A 27,117-nucleotide genomic window follows, 5' to 3' on the forward strand; every position below is an offset into this window, starting at 1 on the left:
GGGCTTAAAGTGTAAAAACTTATATATATATCGAAGACAAATAAAATATGACTCCCTCTGCCCAAACACGAAACTTATTGTCCCCTTGCTCCCCCCTCCCTCCCAAAACTATGGAAGCTGCAAAAAACGTACGAGATATTGCTGATACACTGTTTTGAGAACATTGGTACAAAAAGTGTCTTTCCATTGACCTTGGTACTCCCATTTGGGCTTATGTTGGGAAATTATTATCACCCCCCCCCTCTCATACACACACAAACTGTTTGACCCTCCTCCAGGCCAAAATTTTGAATCAACTTGACACCCACAAAGTTTCAACTTGATCCCCGATCCGTTCCTGAGATATTGCCGATAAGTGTTTTGAGAACTCAGATATACATAACGTCTGTTGATTTACTCTTGTCATGGGAGTCGTTACAGGAATATACCTTACAGAAACTGCTAAACCTTGACCTAGCAAACGATCCCCAGGAGTTCCAAGCTGATCGAAGAACCAAGACTGAACAAGCTTGCCTTATGAACTAAAACCTTTGTATGAACGATGTGTAATTTAAATATTTTTGGTCACTGTCATTAAGCTGTGGGGGCCACGTTGACCCCGGAGGCAGACGTATTAAGCCTTTCAACTGTTTTGAACCAAATGGCTATCTCAAAATCTATCTGAGGATACTATGGCGAGTTACGGGGGACAAAAAATGACGCTGGGCGGATTGCCTTTCATCTCTTCTTGCGCTTAGAAAGGGCAATAGACCAAATGAGCCATCCCTTAAGTTTCTAGGACTAATCCTCCTACCCCCCCCCCCACCTGGATACGGCCTTGCAACTATCTAATAATAGCGAAATCAATTTTACACTCAAAAATTAATACCACAGGGCTGTAGAGAAATAACATAATATATATAACAACAACATAACAATACAATCCATAACAATAAACAACATACCGAAACCATGCACAAAGAACTAACATCAACCTTAACTGTCATCAACTTGTAGGTGTGACCTCAACTAAGACTTAATATCAAATTACGTTTCAGTATAATAAGCTAATGAAGTTAACTGATATTTGAACATTATTCAGATAAACCAAGCCACGCAAGATAAACATGACTTACAAAGTAATTAATTACTAAACACACTGACTGATATTTTTGTTTGCGCTTAATTAAATTATTTACATTTTCGCAATAGTAAGTTATAACAGGAGTAAGATCTTTAATTCCAAAAACTTTATAAACCTGATATGCTAACATAGCAGTCTCACGACGAATAAGAGAAACATTTTACATATTAAATAGCCTACCTACTGGGTTCATACACAGAATAAGAAGTAGCCTACCCTTTATTACATTACATTCGCACACGCACAAAGGTGAGAGGGAAAAAGCAATGGGATCCGGATTCCTGCAGTGGTGAAACTACCGTCAGTTAAAAGATCTAAAGCCGAGTTGGCCAGCCATGACAAAAAACAACAAAGAGAAAAACCTCAACAATGAAGAAACAAACAAGACTACGGCCTCGTTTCATACAGGCGAAATATCTGCGTCGTTTTTACTTTTATCTTTTCTTTCTTTTAGCCGTAGTCCCGTTTGTTTCTACTAATACTATTACTAATAAAAACTCACCGCAGCACCAAGCCGCCTGAGGCCAACACATCTACGTACGCTCCTCCTCCATCCCAATCTATTCAAAGCCTCCCTATTAACACCCTCTCAGGAAGTTTCCATTTCCCTTAAATCTTCCCTTATGACGTCCTCCCACCCCAAACGAGGACGACCTGCTTTCTGTTTAGCCCTAAACGGTTGGCCGAAAAGAATAATCTTCGGCAATCTATCATCCGCACAACGTGCTCTAGCCATCTCAACCTTTCTTTCATTATAGTCATAGAGCGGTGCTGAACCCTCTTTATCCTACAGTCTATTGTTTGAAACGCTGTCAGTCATCTAGGTATCCAGAACATTCCTTAAGCAATTACTCTGGAAAACATCTAGCAAATCTTTATCCGCTTTTCGAAGCGCCCCTGCTTCAGAGCTATTTCTAAAGAACTAATAGATAAAGCGCTAAAAACATCAGAATCACCTTTAGAGGACAATTCAAGTAATGGGAAGATGTTCTTGAAATCCCCCTTCCCCCCGAACTCAAAATTTTTCAAGCTTCTACTTTAGAAGCTTTTTAAATATTTCTAAATCACTAATAGATAGAGTGCTAAAAAAATCAGAATCGGCTTCAGAGGACACGTTATATCAAGGGAAGAGGTTATTGAAATCCCCCTTCCCCCCAAACTCAAAATTGTCCAAAATTCTACTTTAGAAGCTTTTTAAATATTTCTAAAGCACTAATAGATAGAGCACTACAATTTCAAAATCGACTTCAGAGGACATTTTATTTCATGTGAAGAAGTTTTTAAAATCCCCCTTCCCCCCAAACTCAAAATTTTCCAAAATTCTACTTTAGAAGCTTTTTAAATATTTCTAAAGCACTAATAGATAGAGCGCTACAAATATCAGAATCGACTTCAGAGGACAAATTATGTTATTGGAAGAAGTTTTTGAAATCCTCCTTCCCCCCAAACTAAAAATTTTCCAAAATTCTACTTTAGAAGCTTTTTTAAATATTTGTAAAGCGCTAAGACACAAAACGTGCAGAAATTATTTTAAAAAAAACTACGTTTTTAACGTTACTACGTTTTACTTTAAACAGGCTGAGTCACAAGTTCGAACGATAAAACGGACAGGGGTTAGGAGGTACAGTTGGGGGGCCTGCCGCCCCCCAAACTCCCGCTTTTGCATCCTTTAGATAAAAAAAAACATTTTTTAAATTGAAAATAAGGAGCGACATTAAAACTTAAAACGAACAGAAAATATTCCGTATATGAAAGGGGCTGTCCCTTCTTCAACGCCTCGCTATTTACGATAAAGTTTTTTTTTGTTTAAAAAAAATAGTACCTCCTAACCCCTGTATGTTTGAAGGTTCGAACTTGTGACTCAACCTATTTAGTCCCCCCCCAACCCCGCCCCCAGCTAAAAAAACCCCATTCACCAAAACATTCCAACCACGAAAGAAAATTTTTATATAAGTTCCAGCATTTTATACAAATTTTTAATCGCGGATGTAAAAAAGAATAGCAAAATTTTTCAACATTATAGGATTAAGCTATTTGAATATGTTTTATGTGGTTACCCAACTCAAAATGTTAAGGGGTTTCCAAAAAAAATAATCAAAACGAATATAGATTATTCGGTACTTGTGCATTATAAATAACCCATCGCTACAGACTGTACAATGAAACCAGACAAACGGGTATTTGTTAGACTAATGGATCAAAAAGCGTGATTTCTTATTGCGTTTACAATATTTAAACTGTTGTTTTTTTTGGGTTTAGAGAGGGAAAAAGGTACATAGGTTAGGTTACGTATTTAATATATGCTCTAATTTACCCCCACCCCCTAATGTGCAAATATGTAGCCCAAATTTGTTTCTAAACTAGTATATTCATCCTATTTTATTTTATTTCATTAGCAGTAACCAAACTTAACTTCTTTCGTGTATGGTGGTGGGTTATTTATAATGCACAAGTACCGATTATTCTATAGTTAAATATTTACTTCCGCCCCCTCTCTCCCCCTCCCTATTTTCACTTCAATAACGTCTCGCAGCTTCAAGAATGAAGATTGCTAAACTAACCTATTTGGAAAAAAACATTTGAATTGCTTTAAGAACAAATGCGGCTAGATATCGTAAATTGCCATATTTTCTGTTACAACGTTTTAAAAATTAACTAGTAAATAATACCCATAAAAAACAAATTAGTTGGGGTTATAAAGCTCCGATATAGCCTATGTTTCATGAAATGGTGCATTCTCGAGGAGATTGAATATTTTTTTTGAAATAGTGCTCTGCTAGATATCCTTCCATATGTTCTTCTCTTCTGCCATATGTTGGTATATTTTCTCGAACTTCAAGCCAGTGTCTTTCGATATTTTGTGTGAGCACCTGTTGCAGCGTCAACAAAATTTATGCTGTGGTTGACGTGTAAATGCTAATAGCCCTGGCTAGCCAGGCAATCGTAGGCCCTCCAACAGTCACTGATAATTGTTGTCCCTGGCAGGATTCGGTTTTGGATAATTCCCAACAACGTGGCACTACTTCTATCCGGCACAGAAGCCATGAATGAATTACCAGTTCCTCGCTCTATTCCACCAAACACCCAAGCATCCGCGACAATCCGACCACGGTTAAATTTACGCTTCCGAAATTTGGCTTCATCTATCTCAACAATGACTCCTTCTCCTCCCAAAGGAGCAGAGTTTGAGTGACATACGTACATACAAACCTCTGTTCAGAACTGGCTCCAATCCGAAAACGTTTTTTTTACAACAAGTAACATTTTTGATCATGAAATTCTCCCTTAGAGGCAGTATTTAAAGCCAAATCATCAAAAAACAGAAATCGTTTAGCAGAGAAAGGTGTGAACCAGCCATCCATGTTTTGTCATAGACCGATTTTGAAAAATTACACTTTACCTGAGAATATTCTCGGCCACCTCGGATAGGTCTAAGCCTAGACTTCTGGCAACAAAACGAATTTCTATATTTTACGCAAATCTGGCCACAGTTATCACAATTCCTGCTTCTCAATAACATGCTATGGTTATAATACAACTCTAAGACTGCCTCAACAGTAGAAAATTGAATCATTTTGCTTGTTTAGTCCCAGGTTGCAGAAATTTAACTTTGGTAGAAACCGTAATGCTTTCGAGTCGGCACTGATGTTTGTTCAAAAAAAAAACTTAAATGAAAGATTTCATTTACTTTATACAAGGATGTTCTTTTTTTTTTTTAGTTAACAACATTTCCAGATACCTCGCTATTCTTCTGTAATTTTTTATTGGCCCTATTACCTAGAAATAATTATTTTCTGACTTCAAACTTTCAAAATACTTTACCCCCCGGGGAAAATACCCCCCATGGAAAAGAAGGATAGAACTTTACAAAATTTTGAGTTTGGGGCGAAGGGGGATTTCAAAAACTTCTTCCCATAATATAATTTGGTCTCTACAGTTGATTCTTACGTTTGTAGCGCTCTATGTCTTAGCGCTTCACAAATATTTGAAAAGCTTCTAAAGTAGAATTTTGGAAAATTTTGAGTGTGGGGGGACGGGGGATTTCAAAAACTTCTTCCCATAATATAATTTGGTCTCTAAAGTCGATTCTTATGTTTGTAGCGCTCTATGTCTTAGCGATTTACAAATATTTAAAAAGCTTCTAAAGTAGAATTTTGAGTTTGGGGGGAAGGGGGATTTCAAAAACATCTTCCCATGACATAAATTGTCCTCTAAAGTCGATTATGATATTTGTAGCGCTCTATCTATTAGTGCTTTAGAAATATTTAAAAAGCTTCTAAAGTTCCTTTAACATTCCTTTTTCATCCATTTAAACTTGTTTACTATATAACTGACCTGCTTAGGAAACCGGTTTGTGATGTCACAACTTTGCTTATCATAGCATGCAAATGCCATGGGGTTGAAGAGTGTGTTGATAAGCCAAGCCATTTAAACTGTATTAATTAGGGAAAGGATTTGACAAGAGATAGCCTTGACCAGTAAAAAAAATCCAAATTGTTTTTAGAGGACAATTTATGTTATGAGAAGATGTTTTTATTTTTATAGGTCCATGCGCTCATAAAGTTTCTGTTGAGTTTATTGAAACACTAGCATGGAATTCGTGTAGTTACGGACTCTCCATAAAACGTTTAGAAGTGCAAAGATGCACCTTAGCCCGGGGGAAAGTTGTGCTTGGGGTGGATTTCTAAGGGAAGAATTTTCCTTTGGGAGGGAAATTTCAGATGAGTGAATATTCTGGGGGAAATGTTACACTGGGGGGGCTTGACAGAATTACTATATGAAATTCTTTTTAATTGTTTTACATTCTCTTTGCCAAATTTTTTATTTGGAAATGTTCTGGAGGCTTTTTTCTGTGCGTTTTGTTTTTTGGGAAATAATTTCCACGGAAGGGGCAGGAAGCTTTTTTAAAAGTGCTAACAGCTTTAGTGTAAAGAGCAACGTATTGATGAGGGGCGACCCTTCATATCCGGAATAAATCTGCCAAAACTAATAAGCCAATTGTGTTTTAATTTTTCATGCACTGGGAGCCAAAATCAAACCAGTATTAGTTGGAAAACGTTCAGAAATTAAATAAAAACAAGTTTTATTAACTGAAAGTAAGGAGCAACGTTAAAACTTAAAATGAACAATAATTATTCCGTATATGAAAGGGGCTGTCCCTTCCTCAACCCCCAGCTCTTTACGATAAAGTAACGTAAAGAGCAAGGCGTGAAGGAGGGGACAGTCCCTTTCATATACGGTATAATTGCTGTTTGTTTTAAGTTTTAATGTTGCTCCTTACTTTCAGTTAAAAAAAAACTTGTTTTTATTACTTAATCTCATAAAGACGATACTTTTGTCAGCATATGTAGAGCCGTGTATATTGCAATTATATCTGTCTGGTTTATATGCAAAGTAACACAAGAGACGAAAATTAACGTACAAGAGAGTAGTGAAGAATTATGGTATAGAAAGAATATTTGGGAGGGATAGTCACTAGTGATAAATCACTAGGGGTGGTAACAGGATTAGATGATTTTCGTGGATTCGGGTACCCACATTTTTTTTGGGATGGTACATAGATTTTTGAGGAACTCTCCGAAAATTTGGGAATAGTGCAAGCCCAGCTTGATTTCTAATCAGGAAAATCAAAATACTTAAACCACACGAGAAAAGAAAAGCTTTGACTTTGCGGTTGAAGCAATAAAGAATTGCCGCAAAATTAATTCAAAGTCAACCAAACACCGCCGCCTCTTCCAGTGGCACGCCAGCGACGTTGTGACACTTCAGTGGCAGTCAACCGAGCCTCTCGTTGGCAGCGTTTGGTTGATGCGCCGGCATGGTGCTGGGGTCTAGGTAAGACACAGAGCGCTACAAACATCAGAATCAACTTAAGAGCACAAGTTATGTCATGGGAAGATGTTTGAAATCCCCCTTTGCCCCAAACTCAAAATTTTCCAAAATTTTACTTTAGTAGCTTTTTTAAATATTTCTAAAGCGCTAAGACATAGAGCGCTACAAACATCAGAATCGACTTTAGAGGATAAATTATGTGATGGGAAGATGTTTTTGAAATCCCCTTCCCCCAAACTCAAAATTTTCCAAAATTCTACTTTAGGAGCTTTTTAAATATTTCTAAAGCGCTAAGACATAGAGTGCTAAAAACATCAGAATCGACGTCAGAGGACGCGGTATATCACGGGACGAGGTTTTTAAAATCGCCCGCCCCCCAAATCAAAATACCCCCGTGGAAAATAAGGCTTTTCAAATTTAAAATTATCAACCAGATTTTAGAGTATGAAGGGGGAATGGGATGAAAGGTACTGGGGATTTCAAAATCATCTTCCCATAACATAATTTGTCCTCTGAAGTCGATTCTGATATTTGTAGCGCTCTATCTATTAGTGCTTTAGAAATATTTAAAAATCTTCTCCAGTAGAATTTTGGAAAATTTTGAGTTTGGGGGGAAGGGGGATTTCAAAAACATCTTCACATCACATAAATTGTCATCTACATAATCCAATGACACAATTTGTCATCTCAATTTGATTCGGCTGTTTGTAAAGCTCTATGTCTTAGCGCTATAGAAATATTTAAACAAGTTTCTAAAGTAACAATTTTGGAAAATTTTGAATTTGGGGGGAAGGGGGATTTCAAAAACATCTTCCCATGACATAAAGTTTCCTCTAAAGTCGATTCTTATGTTTGTAGCGCTCTATGTCTTAGCGCTTTACAAATATTTAAAAAGCTTCTAAAGTAGAATTTTGGTAAATTTTGAGTTTGGGGGGAAGGGGGATCTTAAAAACATCTTCCCATGACACAAATTGACTTCTAAAGTCGATTCTGATGTTTGTAGCGTTCTATGTCTTAGCGCTTTAGAAATATTTAGAAAAGCATCTGAAGTAGAATTTTGGAAAATTTTGAGTTTGGGGGGAAGGGGGATTTCAAAAACATCTTCCCATGACATGAATTGCCCTCTAAAGTCGATTCTGCTGTTTGTAGCGTTCTATGTCTCAGCGCTTTAGAAATATTTAAAAAAGCTTCTGAAGTAGAATTTTGGAAAATTTTGAGTTCGGGGGTAGGGGGATTTTAAAAACCTCTTCCCGTGATATAACGTGCCCTCTGAAGTCAATTCTGAAATTTGTAGAGCTCTATCTATTAGTGCTTAAGAAATATTTAAAAAAGATTCTAAAGTAAAATTTTGAAAATTTTTTAGTTAGGGGGGAAGGGGGATTTTAAAAACCTCTTCCCGTGATATAACGTGTCCTCTGAAATCGATTCTGATGTTTTTAGCACTCTATCTATTAGTGCTTTAGAAATATTTAATAGCCTCTAAAATAAAATTTTGGAAAATTTTGAGTTAGGGGGGAAGGGGGATTTAAAAAACATCTTCCCATGAAATAAATTGTACTCTGAAGTCGATTCTGATTTTTTTAGCACTCTATCTATTATTGCTTTAGAAATATTTAAAAAGCTTCTAAAGTAGAATTTTGGAATATGGAATATGGTCAAATATGGCTCTGAAGCATGGACGCTCCGAAAAGCGGATGAAGATTTGCAAGATGTTTTCTAGAGAAATTACTTAAGGATTGTTCTGGGTACCCGGCTGACGGACCGTATGTCAAACAATAGGCTATACGAAAAATGTGGTTCAATACCGCTCTCTAGGGCTATAATGAAAGAAAGGTTGAGGTGGCTAGGGCACGTTGTGCGGATGAAGGATGACAGATTGCCAAAGATTGTTCTTTTCGGCCAACCGTCTAGGGCTAAACGGAAAGCAGGTCGTCCTCGTCTGGGGTGGGAGGACGTCATAAAGAAAGATTGAAAGGAAATGGGAACTTCGTGGGCGGGTGTAAAAAGGGAGGCTTTGAATACATTGGAGTGGAGGAAAAGCGTGCGTAGCTGTGTTGGCATCAGGCGGCTTGGTGCAGCGATGAGTTGTTAGTAGTATTAGCAGTAGTAGTAAAAAATGAAAAAAGTATTTTTCAAATGACTGCGTGAAAATTATGTTGGGAGGGGGAGCAAAATATATTTTACAAAATCTAAGAGGGGACAATTTTTGTTTTATTTGTTCCAATGAAAATACTAAAAAAATGTAAAAAAAACTAACCTCTCGAAGTGTTCTTAAAATGAAACAAAAATTCTTTAAAAAAACATAAAAAGAATCAGCAAGTTCATTAGAAACAAAAGATTTCCTGGATATGAGGGGGCTACCACCTCCTCGACCTACTCTTTATTTTAAAGTTTAACAAGTGCTTACAGGGCCAGATAAAGGGAGATTGGCCCAATTGGGCCCCACGTTTGGAAGGGCCCCGCGCTGCCATCAAAATGAATAATTGATTTTCGAAATTTAAAATGCTCTTAAAAATTCCAGTAAGCATTGTTTCTGGAGAGAGATCATTTGCCAGGCTACAACCAATAAAAAAAACTATATCATATGAACAATAAATTAGGAAAGACTAAATAGTTTAGCAATTATGTTGACTGAAAGGTGCTACATCTACATGCTTTTGTACTTAATAAAAACAATATTTAAAACAAACCTTTTTTTATGCAAAACTGAATTATGTATACAAGATGATATATAATGTCATAACCGTAGGTTATAACCTTAAATCATAATTATAATGCTGTCCACGCCGTCAGTATATTACAAATCAGTATATGTCAGTATAGCCGTCAGTATATGTTAACTTACAAATATTTAAAAAGCTTCTAAAGTAGAATTTTGGGAAATTTTGAGTTTGGGGGGAAGGGTGATTTCATAAACATCTTCCCATGACAAAAATTGTCATCTAAAGTAGATTCTGATGTTTGTAGCGGTCTATGTCCAAGCGCTTTAGAAATATTTAAAAAAGCTTCTGAAGTAGAATTTTGGAAAATTTTGAGTTTGGGGGGAAGGGGATTCCAAAAACATCTTCCCGTAACATAATTTGTCCTCTGAAGTCGATTCTGATGTTTTTAGCACTCTATCTATTAGTGCTTTAGAAATATTTAAAAAGCTTTTAAAATAAAATTTTGGAAAATTTTGAGATAGGGGGAAGGGGGATTTTTTAAAACCCTCTTCCCGTGATATAACGTGTCCTCTGAAGTCGATTCTGAAATTTTTAGCTCTCTATCTATTAGTGCTTTAGAAATATTTAAAAATGATTAAAAATAAAAATTTTGGAAATTTTTTAGTTTGGTGGGAAGGGGGATTTTAAAAACCTCTTCCAGTGATATCACGTGTCCTCCGAAGTCTATTATGAATATTTGATGAATATATAAAGTTATGATTTTGAAATATTTAAAAAGATTATAAAGAATAATTTTGGTAATATTTGTTTTAGGGTGGTCGGGGGATTCAAGAAACATCTTCCTGTTACATAATTTGTCCTCTGAAGTCAATTCTGATATTTGTAGTGATCTATCTATTAGTGCTTTTGAAATATTTAAAAAGTTTCTAAACTAGAACTTTGGAAATTTTTGAGTTTGGGGGGAAGGGGGATTTCAAAAACTTCTTCCCATGACACAAATTGTCCTCTAAAGTCGATTCTGGTGTTTGTAGTGTTCTATGTCTTAGAGCTTTAGAAAAATTTAAAAAAGATTCTTAAGTAGCATTTTGGAAAATTTTGAGTTTGGGGGGAAGGGGGATTTCAAAAACATATTCCCATAACATAATTTGTCCTCTGAAGTCGATTCTGGTTTTTGTAGCACTCTATCTATTAGTGCTTTAGAAATATTTAAAAAGCTTCTAAAGTAGAATTTAGGACAATTTTGAGTTTGGGGGGAAGGGGGATTTCAAGAACATCTACCCGTGATATAACGTGTCCTCTGAATTCGATTCTGATGTTTTTAGCACTCTATCTATTAGTTCTTTAGAAATATTTAAAAAGCTTCTGAAGTAGAATTTTGGAAAATTTTTAGTTTGGGGGGAAGGGGGATTTTAAAAACCTCTTCCCGTGACATAACGTCTCCTCTGAGGTTGATTCTGATGTTTTTAGCACTCTATCTTTTAGTACTTTAGAAATATTTGAAAAGCTTCTATAGTAGAATTTTGGAAAATTTTGAGTTTGGGGGAAGGGGGATTTCAAAAACATCTTCCCATGACACAAATTGTCCTCTAAAGTTGATTCTGCTGTTTGTAGCGTTCTATGTCTTAGCGCTTTAGAAATATTTAAAAAAGCTTCTAAAGTATAATTTTGGAAAATTTTGAGTTTGGGGGGAAGGGGGATTCCAAAAACATCTTCCCGTAACATAATTTGTCCTCTGAAGTCAATTCTGATGTTTTTAGAACTCTATCAATTAGTGCTTTAGAAATATTTAAAAAAGTTTAATAATTAAAACTTTTGAAAATTTTGAGTTTGGGGGAAGGGGGATATTAATAACATCGTTCCGTTAAATAACTCTTCCTCTGAAGTATAGTCTGTTGTTTTTATCACTCTCTCTATTAATGCTTAAGAAACATATAAAAATCTTATTAAGTAGAATTTTGTAAATTTTTGAGTTTGGGGGGACGGGGGATTTTAAAAACCTCTTCCCGTGATATAACGTGTCCTCTGAAGTCGATTCTGATGTTTTTAGCACTCTATTAGTGCTTTAGAAATATTTAAAAAGCTTTTAAAAAAAATTTTGGAAAATTTTGAGTTAGGGGGGAAAGGGGATTTTAAACCCTCTTCCCGTTATATAACGTGTCCTCTGAAGTTGATTCTGAAACTTGTAGCGCTCTATCTATTAGTGCTTTAGAAATATTTAAAAAAGCTTCTAAAGTAAAATTTTGGAAATTTTTGAGTTTTGGGGGAAGGGGGATTTTAAAAACCTCTTCCTGTGATATAACGTGTCCTCTGAAGTCGATTCTGATGTTTTTAGCACTCTATCTATTAGTGCTTCAGAAATATTTAAAAAGCTTCTAAAGTAGAATTTTTGAAAATTTTGAGTTTGGGGGGAAGGGGATTCCAAAAACATCTTCCCGTAACATAATTTGTCCTCTGAAGTCGATTCTGATATTTGTAGTGCTCTATCTAATAGTGCTTTTGAAATATTATTTAAAAAGTTTCTAAAGTAGAATTTTGGAAAATTTTGAGTTTGTCGAGAAGGGGGATTTCAAAAAGATCTTCCCATGACACAAATTGTCCTCTAAAGTCGATTCTGCTGTTTGTAGCATTCTATGTCTTAGCGCTTTAGAAATATTTAAAAAAGTTTCTGAAGTAGAATTTTGAAAAATTTTTGAGTTTGGGGGGAAGGGGGATTTTAAAAACATATTCCCATAACATAATTTGTCCTCTGAAGTCGATTCTGGTTTTTTTAGCACTCTATCTATTAGTGCTTTAGAAATATGTAAAAAGCTTCTAAAGTAGAATTTTTGAAAATTTTGAGTTTTGGGGGAAGGGGGATATTAAAAACCTCTTTCCCTGATATAACGTGTCCTCTGAATTTAATTCTGATGCTTTTAGAACTCTATCTATTAGTACTTTAGAAATATTTTAAAAGCTTCTGAAGTAGAATTTTGGAAAATTTTGAGTTTGGGGGAAGAGGGATTTCAAAAACCTCTTTCCGTGATATAACGTGTCCTCTGAAGTCGATTCTGATGTTTTTAACACTCTATCTTTTAGTACTATAGAAATACTTTAAAAGCTTCTAAAGTAGAATTTTAGAAAATTTTGAGTTTGGGTGGAAGAGGGATTTCAAAAACATCTTCCCATGACATAATTTGTCCTCTAAAAACAATTAGGTTATTTTTACTGGTCTGTCTTGTCAAATCCTTTCCCTAATTAATACAGTTTAAATGGTCTTATCAACACAGAGGTGTTTGGCATGTGCCTGCTACCCTCAAGGGTAAGGGTTTCTGATAAGGCAAGTGTGACATCACAACAAGCCTGGTTTCATATACCATAAAGAAAGTCAGCATGGGTTGAAAATTAAATAAAAAGCTGGCAGTATGAGCGGGGATTCCCCACTGGTCTGGTTTCTGATTTTTTTTTTGGGGGGGGGGCAATTGCCTTAACTCGAGAGTAGTTTGATTAAGAATGTAACATGTCTAGAATTGTTTGATTGACATTTGCAAAAAGGGATAAGGGGTTTGCGAATTGGACTATACAAACGATATTAATTGAATTATAGAGAAAAAAAACAGAGCTAGATAGTATTTGCGAATTGGATTGTATGAAGGTGGAGAAAAAGGGTTAATGTGATTAGCAGTTAAGGTAACCCTGAAGAGCATGTTAATCCATACCTTATTTATTATAAATTTGAGACAACATAAATCTATGAAAATGGTTAATGATGATATAATGACATTGCGAGTTGACCTATCTCTACCTCTCCGATGTGTTCTGTATAATACACATGGGATGTTTGAACAGTGTTGTCAGTTTAAAATAGAGTCTAACGTTATAGTATACTAAAAGTTGATACTAAGAGAGATGTAGATGGCAAGCAAAGAATTTTAATAATGAAATTCAGAACAAACCTTAGAAATCATTGCAAATCAAGTAGTAAGGTGTATGTGAGTACGAACCATCAAGGATCATAAGTACCAACGACCCTAACCAGCAGAGACATCAACCCCCCAAAGGTCCCCCATCCCCAAACTCGAAAGGTGACCCCTCCCCTCCAACTTTTTGCCCCCCCCCCCCTCCCCATTTTTTTTATTTTATTTTTTTTAACATTATATATTTTTTTAAACTTTTTTTATATGTCTTCGAATGTGATGAAATAAACTGAAATTCAGTAGTGTTTTTTCGTGTTTTACCTTGTCACAGCTACAGTCTCTTGATTTTTCAATGATAATTTTTGACTTCTTTCGTATAAATGAAATAATTGGATTATTTCAGTAGTGTTTGTCGTGCTTTACCTTATCACAGTTACATTCTCTTGATTTTTCAAAGTTCATTTTGGATTTCTTTCCTTGAAATGCAAGAGTTGGTATATTTCAGTAGTTGTTTGTCGTGGTTTATCTTGTCACAGTTACATTCTCTTGATTTTTCAAAGTTCATTTTGGATTATTACATTATCTTGATTTTACAAAGTTCATTTTGAATTTCTTTCATTGAAATGCAAGACTTGGATTATTTCAGTAATGTTTTGTCGTGATTTACCTAGTGTCTGTCTTTCTCTGTTTATGTGCCTGATTCTATTTGTTTGCATGTCTGGATTAGTGTTTGCAAGTCAAAGTATTTGTTTTGATGGTTTGAATGTCTAAAGTGTCTGTCTTTCTGTGTTTGTGTCTGGTTTTATTTGTGTGCATATCTGGGTTGATGTTTGCAACTGGAAGTATTTGTTTTTGTTGGTTTGTATTTCTATAGTGTATGTCGGTCTCAGTTTGTGTGTCTGATTCAATTTGTTTGAATTTCTGGATTGTTGTTTGAATGTCCAAGAATTTGTCTTTGATGTTTTGAATGTCTGAACTTTCTGTATTTCTCCGTTTAGATGTCTGATTCTTTTTGTTTGCATGTCTGGGTTGGTGTTTGCAACTCCAAGTATTTGTCTTTGTTGGTTTGAATGTCCAAAGTGTCTGTCTTTCTCTGTTTGTGTGTCTGATTCTATTTGTATGCATGTCTGGATTGGTGTTGCATGTCCGAGAATTTGTCCTTGTTCGTTTGAATGTCTAATGTATCTGTCTTTCTCTGTTTGTCTGTCTGATTCTACTTGTTTGCATGTCTGGGTTGGTGTTTGCAAGTCCAAGAATTTTTCATCGCTGGTTTGAATGTCTAAACTGTCTGTCTTTCTCTGTTTGTGTGTCTGATTCTATTTGATTGTATGTCTGGGTTGGTGTTTGCAAGTCCAAGAATGTGTCTTTCTTGGTTTGAATGTCTAATGTGTCTGTCTTTCTCCGTTTATGTGGCTGATTCTATTGGTTTACGTGTCTGGGTTGGTGTTTGCAAGTCCAAGTATTTGTTGGTTTGAATGTCTAAAGTATCAGTCTTTTCTGTGTGTGTGTCTGATTCTATTTGTTTGAATGTTTGGGTTGGTGTTTGTACGTAAAAGAATTTGTCTTTGTTGGTTTGAATGTCTAAAGTGTGTGTCTTTCTCTGATTGTGTGTCTGATTCTATTTTTTTGCATGTCTGGGTTGGTGTTTGCAACTCCAAGAATTTGTCTTTGTTAGTTTGAATGTCTATCGTCTCTGTTTTTCTCTGTTTGTATGTCTGATTCTATTTGTATGAATGTCTGGATTGGTGTTTGCATGTCCAAGTATTTGTCATTTTTGGTATGAATGTCTAATGTATCTGTCTTTCTCTGTTTTTGCGTCTGATTCTATTTGTTTGCATGTCTGGGTTGGTGTTTGCAAGTCCAAGAATTAGTCATTGATGGTTTGAATGTCTAAAGTGTCTGTCTTTCTCTGTTTGTGTGTCTGATTCTATTTGATTGTATGTCTGGGTTGGTATTTGCAAGTCCAAGAATTTGTCCTTCTTGGTTTGAATGTCTAATGTTTCTGTCTTTCTCCGTTTATGTGGCCGATTCTATTGGTTTACGTGTCTGGGTTGGTGTTTGCAAGTCCAAGTATTTGTCTTTGTTAGTTTGAATATTTAAAGTGTCTGTCTTTCTCTGTTTGTGTACCTGATTCTATTTGTTTGCATGTCTGGGTTGGTTTTTGCAACTCCAAGAACTTGTCTTTGTTGGTTTGAATGTTTAAAGTGTCTATCTTTCTCTGTTTGTGTGTCTGATTCTACTTGTTTGCATGTCTGGGCTGATGTTTGCATGTCCAAGTATTTGTCTTTGTTGGTTTGAATGTCTAATGTATCTGTCTTTCTCTGTTTGTGTGTCTGATTCTATTTGTTTGCATGTCTGGGTTAATGTTTGCAAGTCCAAGAATTTGTCATTGCTGGTTTGAATGTCTAAAATGTCTGTCTTTTTCTGTTTGTGTGTCTGATTCTATTTGATTTTATGTCTGGGTTGGTGTTTGCAAGTCCAAGAATTTGTCTTTCTTGGAGTGAATGTCTAATGTTTCTGTCTTTCTCCGTTTATGTGGCTGATTCTATTGGTTTACGTGTCTGGGTTGGTGTTTGCAAGTCCAAGTATTTGTCTTTGTTGGTTTGAATGTTTAAAGTGTCTGTGTTTCTCTGTTTGTGTGCCTAATTCTATTTGTATGCATGTCTGGGTTGGTTTTTGCAGCTCCAAGAACTTGTCTTTGTTGGTTTGAATGTTTAAAGTGTCTGTCTTTCTCTGTTTGTGTGTCTGGTTCTATTTGTATTCACATTAGGTTCATTTCGGGTCACTTGGCGTGGCGCGCCACGCTAAGTGATCCTAAATGAACCTAACATGAATACAGTTACTTGAAAAAAAGGTTGGTATTGCAAACAAAGACAAATAGAAACAGACACAAACAGAGAAAGACAGACACTTTAAACATTCAAACCAACAAAGACAAGGGGGGCTAGTTACTCTCCAACATTTTTGGTCACTTAAACAGGGCATTAAAAGCCTAGTTTTCGTTCGAATGATTCCTCTTCCGATCTTCTAGGACCATTGGTTCGATACGAACACCCCCGGAGAAAAAAAAACACGCATCCGTGATTATTCTTCTGGAAAAAAAAATATACAATTCCATATTTGTGTAGATAGGAGCTTGAAACCACTACAGCAGGTTCTCTGATATTTTGAATCTGACAGTGTCGTTTTCATTAAGATCCCTTGAATTTTTGGGGGTGTTTTTCTCCTTTTTTTAAATCATGTAAATTCTCAGGCTCGTAGCTTTTGATGGGCAACACTAAACTCAATGAAATTTATATATTCGGGATTAGCACAAAAATCTGATTCTTTTGACGTATCAGTGGTTATCAAAACTTCGTTTTGGAGTTTCGGTTACAACTAGGCCGAGTCCCTCCTTACTTACAGTTCATTCCAAGAACTATTTGATGAACACTCATTGTTCAGTAAAAGATAACGAAAAAGAAAGAAAACCTCAGGGAAACCCACTTTCAACACAATATCCATTATACGGCAATTAGTAAACAAGAAATAATTCCAGTATAAATTTTTTTCATAGCTGTAATACATGATAAGTTTAATGCTATCAAGATAAAATCCATAAATTGCAAAGAAATTAGTTTATGTTTTGACTAGCTAATTTGTGTATTTTGGGAAATAAAAAGTATTTAAGCATAATTTTTGCAAAGATATATGTGTAAATTTTCTTTGCATTTTCGTTAGTTACTTACTTAACTCCCATCCGGCCGGGTTGGCCGATTCGGGACTTCTCTAATGGCATCATAACAATATTTTCGGTATGCCTCCCTGTTTCTTGCAGTACTCAGCAATCTTGGGTAGGGTGGTCAGAAAAATTTTCCCATCAGCGCTTGCGAGGTTGTCCCCTGTGGTGAGAGGTATTTATTCTTCCTTCAAAGGCTATTATAGGCAGTTGGAGTGGGGAAATACGCTGAACTTGTCCTAACCATCGAAGCTGTAGGAGTTTGATGGTCTGCATGATGGTTTGAGGGTAATCCAAGGAGGACAGCAATAGTTCGTTTGATACTCGGTCAAGGTAAGTGATACCACTGAGCTTTTGGAGCGATTTAGTTTCAAATGCCGCCAGTCGGTGCTTGTCATTGGTTTGTAGAGTCCATCTCTCTGCTCCATACGTTGCAACTGGAATCACTAAGGCAAGGAAGAGTTGGATATTCAGTTTCAAGGGGAGGTATTTACTTTCCAAATAGAGCGCAGTGACTTGAAGCATGCAGAGGCCAAAGCCAGGCGTCGTTTGATATCTTTTGAGGAGTCGTTTATGGATGTCAGCACACTTTCTAGGTAAATAAATTGGTCGACCCATTCAATATCCTTGCCCCGAATAGTTACTTTGGTGAGGGGGGGGGACTAGTCTCTGTGTGGCGTGTTACTCTCATCACCTTGGTCTTGCAGGTGTTTATCTTCATTCCAAACAAACTAACTGCTTCGTCGATAGCGTTTGCGCTGGCTTGGATTTCCTCAATTTTTTCGTTCAGACAATTAATGTCATCAGCATATGCAAGTACGTCAAAACCTAGGCTTTCTTCAATAGTTTCGTAAAATAAGAGAAAACGGCGGAAATTCATTGGACTACTGCATGTCTTATTTTTTTCGAAAATGTTCAATTCTCTTAAAAAAAAATTCTTGTTCTAAATTTCAATTATGAAGTGTCTTACAGGAGAACGGGTTTCCTATGAACACATAAGTGACGTGAGTTTCTCAGTGATGAAACTTTTTGGGTTTTGTTGCCCTTCACTTTTTGGGTTTTGTTCTAGTTTCAACTTAGCCCAGGGCAACCAGATTATCACTACACTTGCTTTAATGAAGAAGAGGCCGAGAGCAAAGAAATCGCAACGAAAACAATTCTTACTCGAAAAATGTCATCAAATTACATATTCAGAGCAGTATGCTTATAGTCGAGGCCTCTGGTCAAAGGCAAGATCAGAATTATTTATGTTTCCTATTGATGAAACATAACCTAGAATATCTATTGAGAATTTTTTTTTATAGCCCATGCCTCTTGACTATCCAGATATGGACACCCTCTTGTCCCCCCCATAAAAATGCTGCAGCTATGGCTCTGTGTATGATAGATTTATTGGTTATAATTTTGTGATTTTTTTTTTTTTTTGCTAGACAGATTTGCTAGTTAGAACTTTAACCTTCCTTTTTTGCCAAATTTGTATAAACAAAAGCAAAACTACAAAAACTCAAAATACACCCTAGCCAGGGATGAGGTGGTCACACCCTTGGTGGTTCACATGTTTATATAAATGCAAGTATGTGCTGCACCAATCACCTACCTTCAGATCTGCCCCTGGCCTTGAATAAGATCCTCTACTCTATATTAAATAAAAATACTTTCCAAAAAAGAAGTTTTCCGAAGAAAAGTAAAAGCCATATTAAAAATAAAATCAGCAGAAATAAATTCCTAGAATAATTCAAACTCAAAACGACTAAAATTATTATTAGAGAATTAATGAAACCAAAAACGAACAGAAATTAAATAAATAATCACAGCAAACAAACATACAACAAGTACTACCATAAATGAATAAATAAACTTTAAAACGAGTAAAACTTAAATTGAAGACGCAAATCAAGCTTGAAATAAACAAAAATCACTACAAACAAGAATCTGCCTACTGTCCCCTTCCCTAACTGCATAAAAGTCTAGAACCTACTGCGACATTATGGTTCGTTTACACATTGCGGAAATCCGTCCGTTTCTGTTCGAACTATGGCTAAAATAACGCTGCGTTTTAAGGAAAAGATTACAAATCAAACAGTTCGTGGAAACTAACTGTAAGTAAGGAGCGACCCGGCTCAATGGTAAACGAAACTGAAGAAAACGGAATTTGATAGCAAAAGATACATCAAAATAATCAGATTTTAATGTTTATTTTAAAAATATAAGTTTCATCAAGTTTAATCCTACCAATCAAAAGTTACGTGCCTGAGAATATTTGGTTTATTTTCGAAAAAAGGGGAAAATACCCCCTAAAAGCCACAGAACCATAATGAAAATCACACCATCATATTCAGCGTATCAGAGAACCCTACTGCGGAGGTTTCAAGCTCATATCTACAAAAATGTGGAATTTTGCATTTTTTTTTTTCCAGAAGAAAGATCAGGGATGCGTGTTTATTTGTTTTTGTTTTTTTTTTCCCCAGGGGTGATCGTATCGACCCAGTGGTCCTAGAATATCGTGGGAGGGCTCATTCGAACGGAAATTAAAAGTTCTAGTGGCTTTTTTAAGTGACCAAAAAATGGAGGGCAACTAGGCCCCCTCCCACGCTCATTTTTTCCCAAAGTCACCCCATCAAAATTTGAGATAGCCATTTTGTTCAGCATAGTCGAAAATCTAATAAATATGTCTTTTAAGATGACTTCATCCCCCACAGTTCCCAGGGGAAGGGATGCAAGATATGAACTTTGCCCATTGCTTACATATTGTATTGGTTATTGGGAAGTATACAGACATTTTCAGAAAGGATTTTTTTCTGTTGGGGGGGGGGCTGGCGGAGGGGGTTACTCGGGAAAATCTTTCCGTGGAGGATGTGTCTTGGGGGTAAGGTACATTTCTATGAAAGGGGCGCCGGATTTCCAAGCATCATTTAAAAAACGATCAGAAATTAAATTTAAAAAAAACAAGTTTTTTCAACTGAAAGTAAGAAGCAATATTAGAACTTAAAACCAACAGAAATTATTACGTATATAAGGGGGTTCTCCCCCAAGTCAATACCTCGCTCTTTACGCTAGTTTTTTTTAGTGCTTTCAAAAGAGCTATCTATTCTAATTAAACGGCCTTTATGATTCAGGGGTTTGTGTATTAATTTTTTTTTTGACTTTTAACGTAAAGAGTGTGGTATTGACTAAGGGGAGAACCCCCTTCATATAGGTAATAAAAAAAAAAAAATAAAGAAAAAACAAGCGATACGGCTCAATAGTAATCGAAACTTTTAAAAACGGAATTTTGATGTCAATAAATGTATCAAAAGAATGGGCTTATAATGCTGATTCTAAATATATAAATTTTATTAAGTATAGTATTACTCATCGAAGGCTACGAGTCTGAGAAAATTTACCTGATTTTTTGAAGAGGGGGGAAACATACCCTACAAGTGAAAGAATTTTAATGAAAATCATATCGTCAGGTTCAGCGTTTAAGAAAACTTTACTAAAAAGGTTTCAAGCTCATATATGCAAAAATCTGCAACTTTGTATTTTTTGCCAGAAGAAAAATATACGAGTATAGAAGTTCATTACGTAAGTTAATTTGTAAATTACGCCAAAACCAAATTTAGAGACAGCCATTTAGCAAAAGAAAAATAAAATTTTTATGCAAATTTTATTTACTTATTCAATGACGGTGAGCCAAAATAAAAGCTGCATCAACTGAAAAACGATCAGAAATTGAATAAAAAAAAAAAGTTTTTTAAATTGAAAGTAAGGAGCGACATTAAAACTTAAAACGAACAGAAATTATTCCGTATATGAAAGTGGCTGCCCCCTCCTCAACGCCTCGCTCTTTACGCTAAAGTTTTTTTATTTAAAAAAAAAGTTGTGAGACAGAGTCAAACTTTAGCGTAAAGAGCGAGGCGTTGAGGAGGGGACAGCCCCTTTCATATACGGAATAATTTCTGTTCGTTTTAAGTTTTAATGTCACTCCTTTCTTTCAATTTAAAAAATTTTTTTTTTTATTTAATTATTGCAACAGCATGACCTATGTTCTTACCCTCTTCTGAAAGCTGTTGAGCAATAGAGAGCCAAATGACACCGTTTTTCTTAGTTTTCTTATAATCTCGGTGCGCAGGATCATAGAAGCTGGGGTAGCCTTGAATCAAAGTTATAAGATCGTGTAGTTTTTGATAATCCATACTCATGATTTTATTCATTTAAAAATCTTGCCAAGATTCTGTCGTGATTTGACCAAAACGTTGCGGAAAGCTAGAGATTTTTTTTAGCACGAAAACGGACGGAATTTCCGCACGGATTGCTAAATCCGCATGAATTTCCGCAATGTGTAAACAAACCATAAGTCTAGATCATACATCTCAAAATTTCGATCGGATGCATTTGGGGAAAAGAAGGCGTGGGGGGGGGGGCTAGATGCCCTCTGATCACTTTGGGCTCTTAAAAATGGAACTAGAACTTCAATTTCCAATCAAATGAGCCTCCTTCAAAGTTTATGCGACAGACCCTTCAATATGAACTGGGGGGGAGAGAGGTTATGTCGACCCTGGAGTTTGTTTTATCTGATCTTTGGACTATTTTGAAGAAAGTGACTATCTCAAAATTTTGATCTGATGCATTTGGGGAAGAGGGTGTATGTGAGTGTGGGGGGGGGGGGATAGTTGCCATCCGATTACTTTTGTCTCTAAAAGAAGGTACTAGAACTTCCAATTTCCAATCGAATGAGCACCCTTTGAAGTTTTTATGACTTCCCCTTTCATGCGAATTGCCTCTGGGAAAAACAAACAAATAAATAATGAAACATTGAAACCTTGTGACTTTTACCATAGTCAACGCTGTAGCGTTGCCTCTGATATTTGTCTTCTTTAGATTTATCTTAATTCCTAGCTTTGAACCACAGTTTATAGAGTTATCCAGTAAGTTTATCGCAGATCATTTCTGGCTCTTCATTCTCGGTGCGAACAAAAAGCTCCTCGCACTTATTTCTGCATTAGCGGGTTAGTGGGTTTTCGTCGATCTATGAGAAATGGTTACAAAGTGCATTATTCGTAATTGCGAAAGCAGAAAAAAAATTGGTGAGCCAGCCAAGTGGTTTGAAAGTGTCCCGTCTCACAGGTATGACTTAATTTATATACAAATTATGACTTAATCTATTATTTACATACAGTGGACTCAACTGATCGGCCTATGTAGGATTTTATAAAAAAGGGGGTGGCAGGTTGATGAAATTTGTGAAAATAAGGAATTTTTTCTTCTTCTAATAACTGGTGGAATAGGTGTGATGGTTTCAGGGGCGGAGCCAGGATTTTTTTTAGGGGGGGGGCGCAAAAGAGATTGATCCGAAAAACATACGTTAGGAGCCAGTTTAATTAATGCAAACTTGCGTTAATTTGGTAAAGTACGCTAATTTAGACTACGTTAGGGGGGCACCCCTCGCCCCCCCCCCTGTGGATCCGTCACTGGATGGTTTATAATTTTTTTTTCACGTCGTGAGGTTTTTTTTCTACGATATGAATTTTCTAGATAATATTAATTTCATTTTCAGTCAATGTTTTCGTATGGAATGGGCAGACCTTTCCTGAACTTTAAACAATAAACACCTCTGTTTGAAAATCTTTGCACTTTGTGAATTTAGATAGCGATAAGGGTTCCTGATTGAGACCAATTTTAGGACTTGGGTTCTAATTATTGGTTGTTGTGGTAAAAGTTGCCATAATAGCCCTATCCAAGAAAATACCAAACGTCTGTTAAGAAGTGTTTTTCGTAAAATTCTTAGGGAACTTTCAGAAAATTTTATTTCTACTGATCTGAAGTTTAATATGGCCTTTACTTTTCTTTAAAAAAAACTTTCTTTTTTCGTAAAGTTTTCGTAGTGTATATATATATATATATATATATATATATATATATATATATATATATATATATATATATATATATATATATATATATATATATATATATATATATATATATATATATATATATATATATATATATATATATATATATATATATATATATATATATATATATATATATATATATATATATATATATATATATATATATATATATATATATATATATATATATATATATATATATATATATGTATATATATATATATATATATATATATATATATATATATATATATATATATATATATATATATATATATATATATATATATATATATATATATATATATATATATATATATATATATATAAATCGGCACGTACAAATAGCTCCTCTCATTTGATCTGCCGTTAGCGGTCCAATTACCCTGGAACACGTATTTTGGCAGAAACTTTCTCAAAATGCCTTTGAAACCAACTCGAGACTTCGAAACCTACTTTGTAATTCCTATAAACATCTGAACTAATTTTTATATATATATATATATATATATATATATATATATATATATATATATATATATATATATATATATATATATATATATATATATATATATATATATATATATATATATATATATATATATATATATATATATATATATATATATATATATATATATATATATATATATATATATATATATATATATATATATATATATATATATATATATATCGGCACGTACAAACAGCTCCTCTCATTTGATCTGCCATCAGCGGTCCAATTACCCTGGAACACGTATTTTGGCAGAAACTTTCTCAAAATGCCTTTGAAACCAACTTGAGACTTCGAAACCTATTTTTAATTCCTAAAAAAATCTAATAATAACATTACACTACTAACTACCGATTTTCATGTATGTATTGGAATAAATTAATTTAAAATTAGTTTCTTCAAAATTAGTGTTCCAACGTTGAAGCCAAGTTTTGCGTTCAAGAGAAATCTGACTTATCTACCCGTGAAAAGATCTGATGCTGCTTATGTTTATATCTGCAAAAACGTTCTCTGGAGCACTCGCACCCCGGTCCGGGTTTTTATAATGGGTGAGATAGGGAATGATCATACTGCTAATTCTATAAACTGTGCTTTGAACCATGTTTATTACGATTTTCATAGATGTGATAGCATACTGGCTTAAAATGGATTAGTTCTGCATAATCTAAATCAGATAAGGTAATCAAAAACACTGTGACAGCACAGGGGATAAAGCTTGCCCAGAACAATCGAGACTACGGTTCAATTCTGCCTCTCGTCAAAAGATTCCTATCCCTCATCCTCTCAATCAATTGCTTTATGGATGTAACCATCTTTTGGATATATTGTAAACAACCTGGACCATAACGTAAATTAGTTAACAGAAACTGTTTATAGCCACAAACACATATTGGATACAAATGAGTTTCAGACAGATGACCCTGACTAAAGTTAAAAAACTCTTATCTCGCAAATATATTTAATATACTTAATTAACATATTGATAAAAATATATCAAAAACTTCATTTCTTCCTCTCAAGTGTTAAAACCGCCAAAAAATGGGTGTAAAGCCACTTCGTGTACGAATGAAGCGGTCTGTGGCCGATACGCGAGTCCTAGACACGTTTAACCAAAGGCAAAACCCCGATACAAAGTTGATGCCTTGTGTAGCTTGTGACTCATCACCTCACGCCTGCCATCACGTAAGAAGCCCTGAAAACCAAAAAGTGATTGCAGACAAGTCTAACTATAGAAATGTGCGTCATTTCCTGGGATATGCATGGTGATGCTCTTAATAAGTACCCTGTAATTGAAGAATGGCTGAGAAATTACGACGTGCTGTGCTTGCAAGAACATTTCCTAATCGAGTGCAATAAGGAGCTCCTTGAATTCCATGATTCCTAAATATTTTTTGGCCAGCCAAACGTCTTCTAACCCTTAGCAAACCAACTGGCAAGTAGTAACCATCTTTTGAATTCTACGACTTTATGTTCCATCCTGTGTTATTTGCGTACGCCCCCGTACCAAACAGGTTTTTCTGGTAGAACCTTATACTTTGCGTACGCCCCCGTACCAAACAGATTGGGTATAATCTGTTTTGGTTCAAGTTTTTCTGACACAATTAACTGAATTTCTATTTCATGATATACAAGTTTTTTTTTAGGTTAAATCCGTGGTCATTCATCTGTAAGTTGATTAGTAGGTTTTTTTTTTAACTTGGCTAATAGGTTTTTAAACCTATTGCTACGAACGCTACATGCATTCCATTTTTGGAACTAGGAGCGAGATTGTGTGATGCTATCAGACCGGTTTCGTTTCATGGGTTCATTAATAGAAAGACTAATGTTTTTGAAAAGGGTAATTACTTCTTTAGTTTACGAGATTTGCAAATTTTTTGCAAAAAGATATTTGCGTAAAGGTATTGCGATGGTTAAGAATGCCTCACGGGTAATTAAAGAATGGGATGCTTGCATCAACAAAACAAAGAATATGCTCAGATACTTAATAGATTTGACGCCTACAAGAGACATTGGTAGAAGGTATTCAATAGCTTAATTGAAAAGTAACGATAGAATGACATTGTGACTTGACCTAGCTTTACCTCGCCAATATGGTATGTATAATACACAAGTGATGATTTGCACAGTGTTGTCAATTTTAAATAGTTTAGAAATACAAAAAATTAACAAGAAATAGCTGAAAAGTGTTTTGAGGGAGTTGAGTTGCACGAGGGTTCAGTTACATGCGGATTCAGTTACACGGGGATTAGTTAAATGGGGTCGAGTAGCACGGAGGTTCAGTTGTACAGGGTTTCGGTTATACAGGGGTTCAGTTGTACAGGGTTTCGGTTATACAGGGGTTCAGTTACATGGGGGGTTCAGTTGCACGGGGGTTGAGTTAAATGGGGATTGAGTTCCACGAGAGTAGTACTTTGTCGTGGTTTAGCTTGTCACAGTTTTAAAAGAGCTTTACGGGTATTGAGAGACTCAGTTGCCGGATTCCGTGTGGTTTTTTCTTTACTTGATGGTCATAAAAAACGAAATTTTTTGTGTTAAATTAGTAGTTTTTTTATCTATTAAAATAGCTGTACTGTGATTGAGACACTCAGTTGCCTTATTCATTGTTGTTTTAATTTAATTTGTTTTAAATAAAATCTTAGTATTTTTGTTTAATAATTATTTTTTTTATATTATAATTTATCTTTAATGGGTTTGAGAGACTCAGTTGGCGGATTCCGTGTGGTTTTTCTTTACTTGGTGGTCATTAAAAATGAAATTTTTGTGTTAAATAAGTAGTTTTTGTATCTTTTAAAAGAGCTTTCAGGGGTTTGAGAGACTCAGTTGCCTGATTCCGTGTAGTTTTTCTTTACTTGGTGGTCATTTTTTGTCTATTTTAAAAGAGCTTGACAGGGATTGAGAGACTCAGTTGCCTAAATCAGTGTGATTTTTCTTCACTTGGTTGTCAATAAAAACGAAAATTGTGTGTTAAATCAGTAGTTTTTGTATCTTTTAAAAGAGCTTTACGGGGATTGAGAGACTCAGTGGCCTGATTCTATGTGGAAGTCCTGGACTTTGTTTTAATTAAAAATGATTTTCGCTTTGTAACGTAGTAGTTTTTGCATATAATTTATTAGCTTGAAGGGGTGTGAGACTCACGGCTGCATGATTCTTATTGGTTTTTCTTTACCTGATGGTCATAGTTCACGAAATTTTCGGGTTAAATAATTAGTGATTTTAACTGATTTTTTTTCTTTAATTGGTGATATCGACTCTTATGAGGGTTTCCGATTGTTTTTTATTTAAGTGATGGTAAATAAAAACAAAATTTTTGTGTTAAATAAGTAGTTTTTGTATCTTTTAAAAGAGCTTTAAGGGGTTTGCGAGACTCGGTTGCCTGATTCCGTGTGGATTTTCTTTACAGGGTGGACATTAAAAACGAAATTTTTTTGTACAATAATTAGTTTTTGTATCTTTTAAAAGAGCTTTACGGGG

At 35.2% G+C, this 27,117-nt stretch overlaps 1 protein-coding gene across 4 annotated transcripts in view; it reads right to left on the reverse strand.

Annotated features, from left to right (window-relative positions):
* LOC148946154 (CDK5 and ABL1 enzyme substrate 1) overlaps positions 1-27,117 on the reverse strand; it is a 129,367-nt gene that overhangs the window by 70,408 nt on the left and 31,842 nt on the right. The window contains exon 1 of one of the 4 annotated variants that reach the window (XM_089098220.1): positions 945-1,037. The exons of the other annotated variants lie outside the window; for them this stretch is intronic. The gene's annotated coding sequence lies outside the window, so the exon portion shown is untranslated. Of the gene's footprint in view, positions 1-944; positions 1,038-27,117 lie in introns of those variants that run through there. 4 annotated transcript variants of the gene reach the window in all.

This window comes from Artemia sp. Qi Xiang Cuo, chromosome 12 (genome assembly GCF_049724085.1).
Source record: "Artemia sp. Qi Xiang Cuo chromosome 12, ASM4972408v1, whole genome shotgun sequence".
In the NCBI taxonomy this organism is placed as follows: domain Eukaryota; kingdom Metazoa; phylum Arthropoda; class Branchiopoda; order Anostraca; family Artemiidae; genus Artemia; species Artemia sp. Qi Xiang Cuo.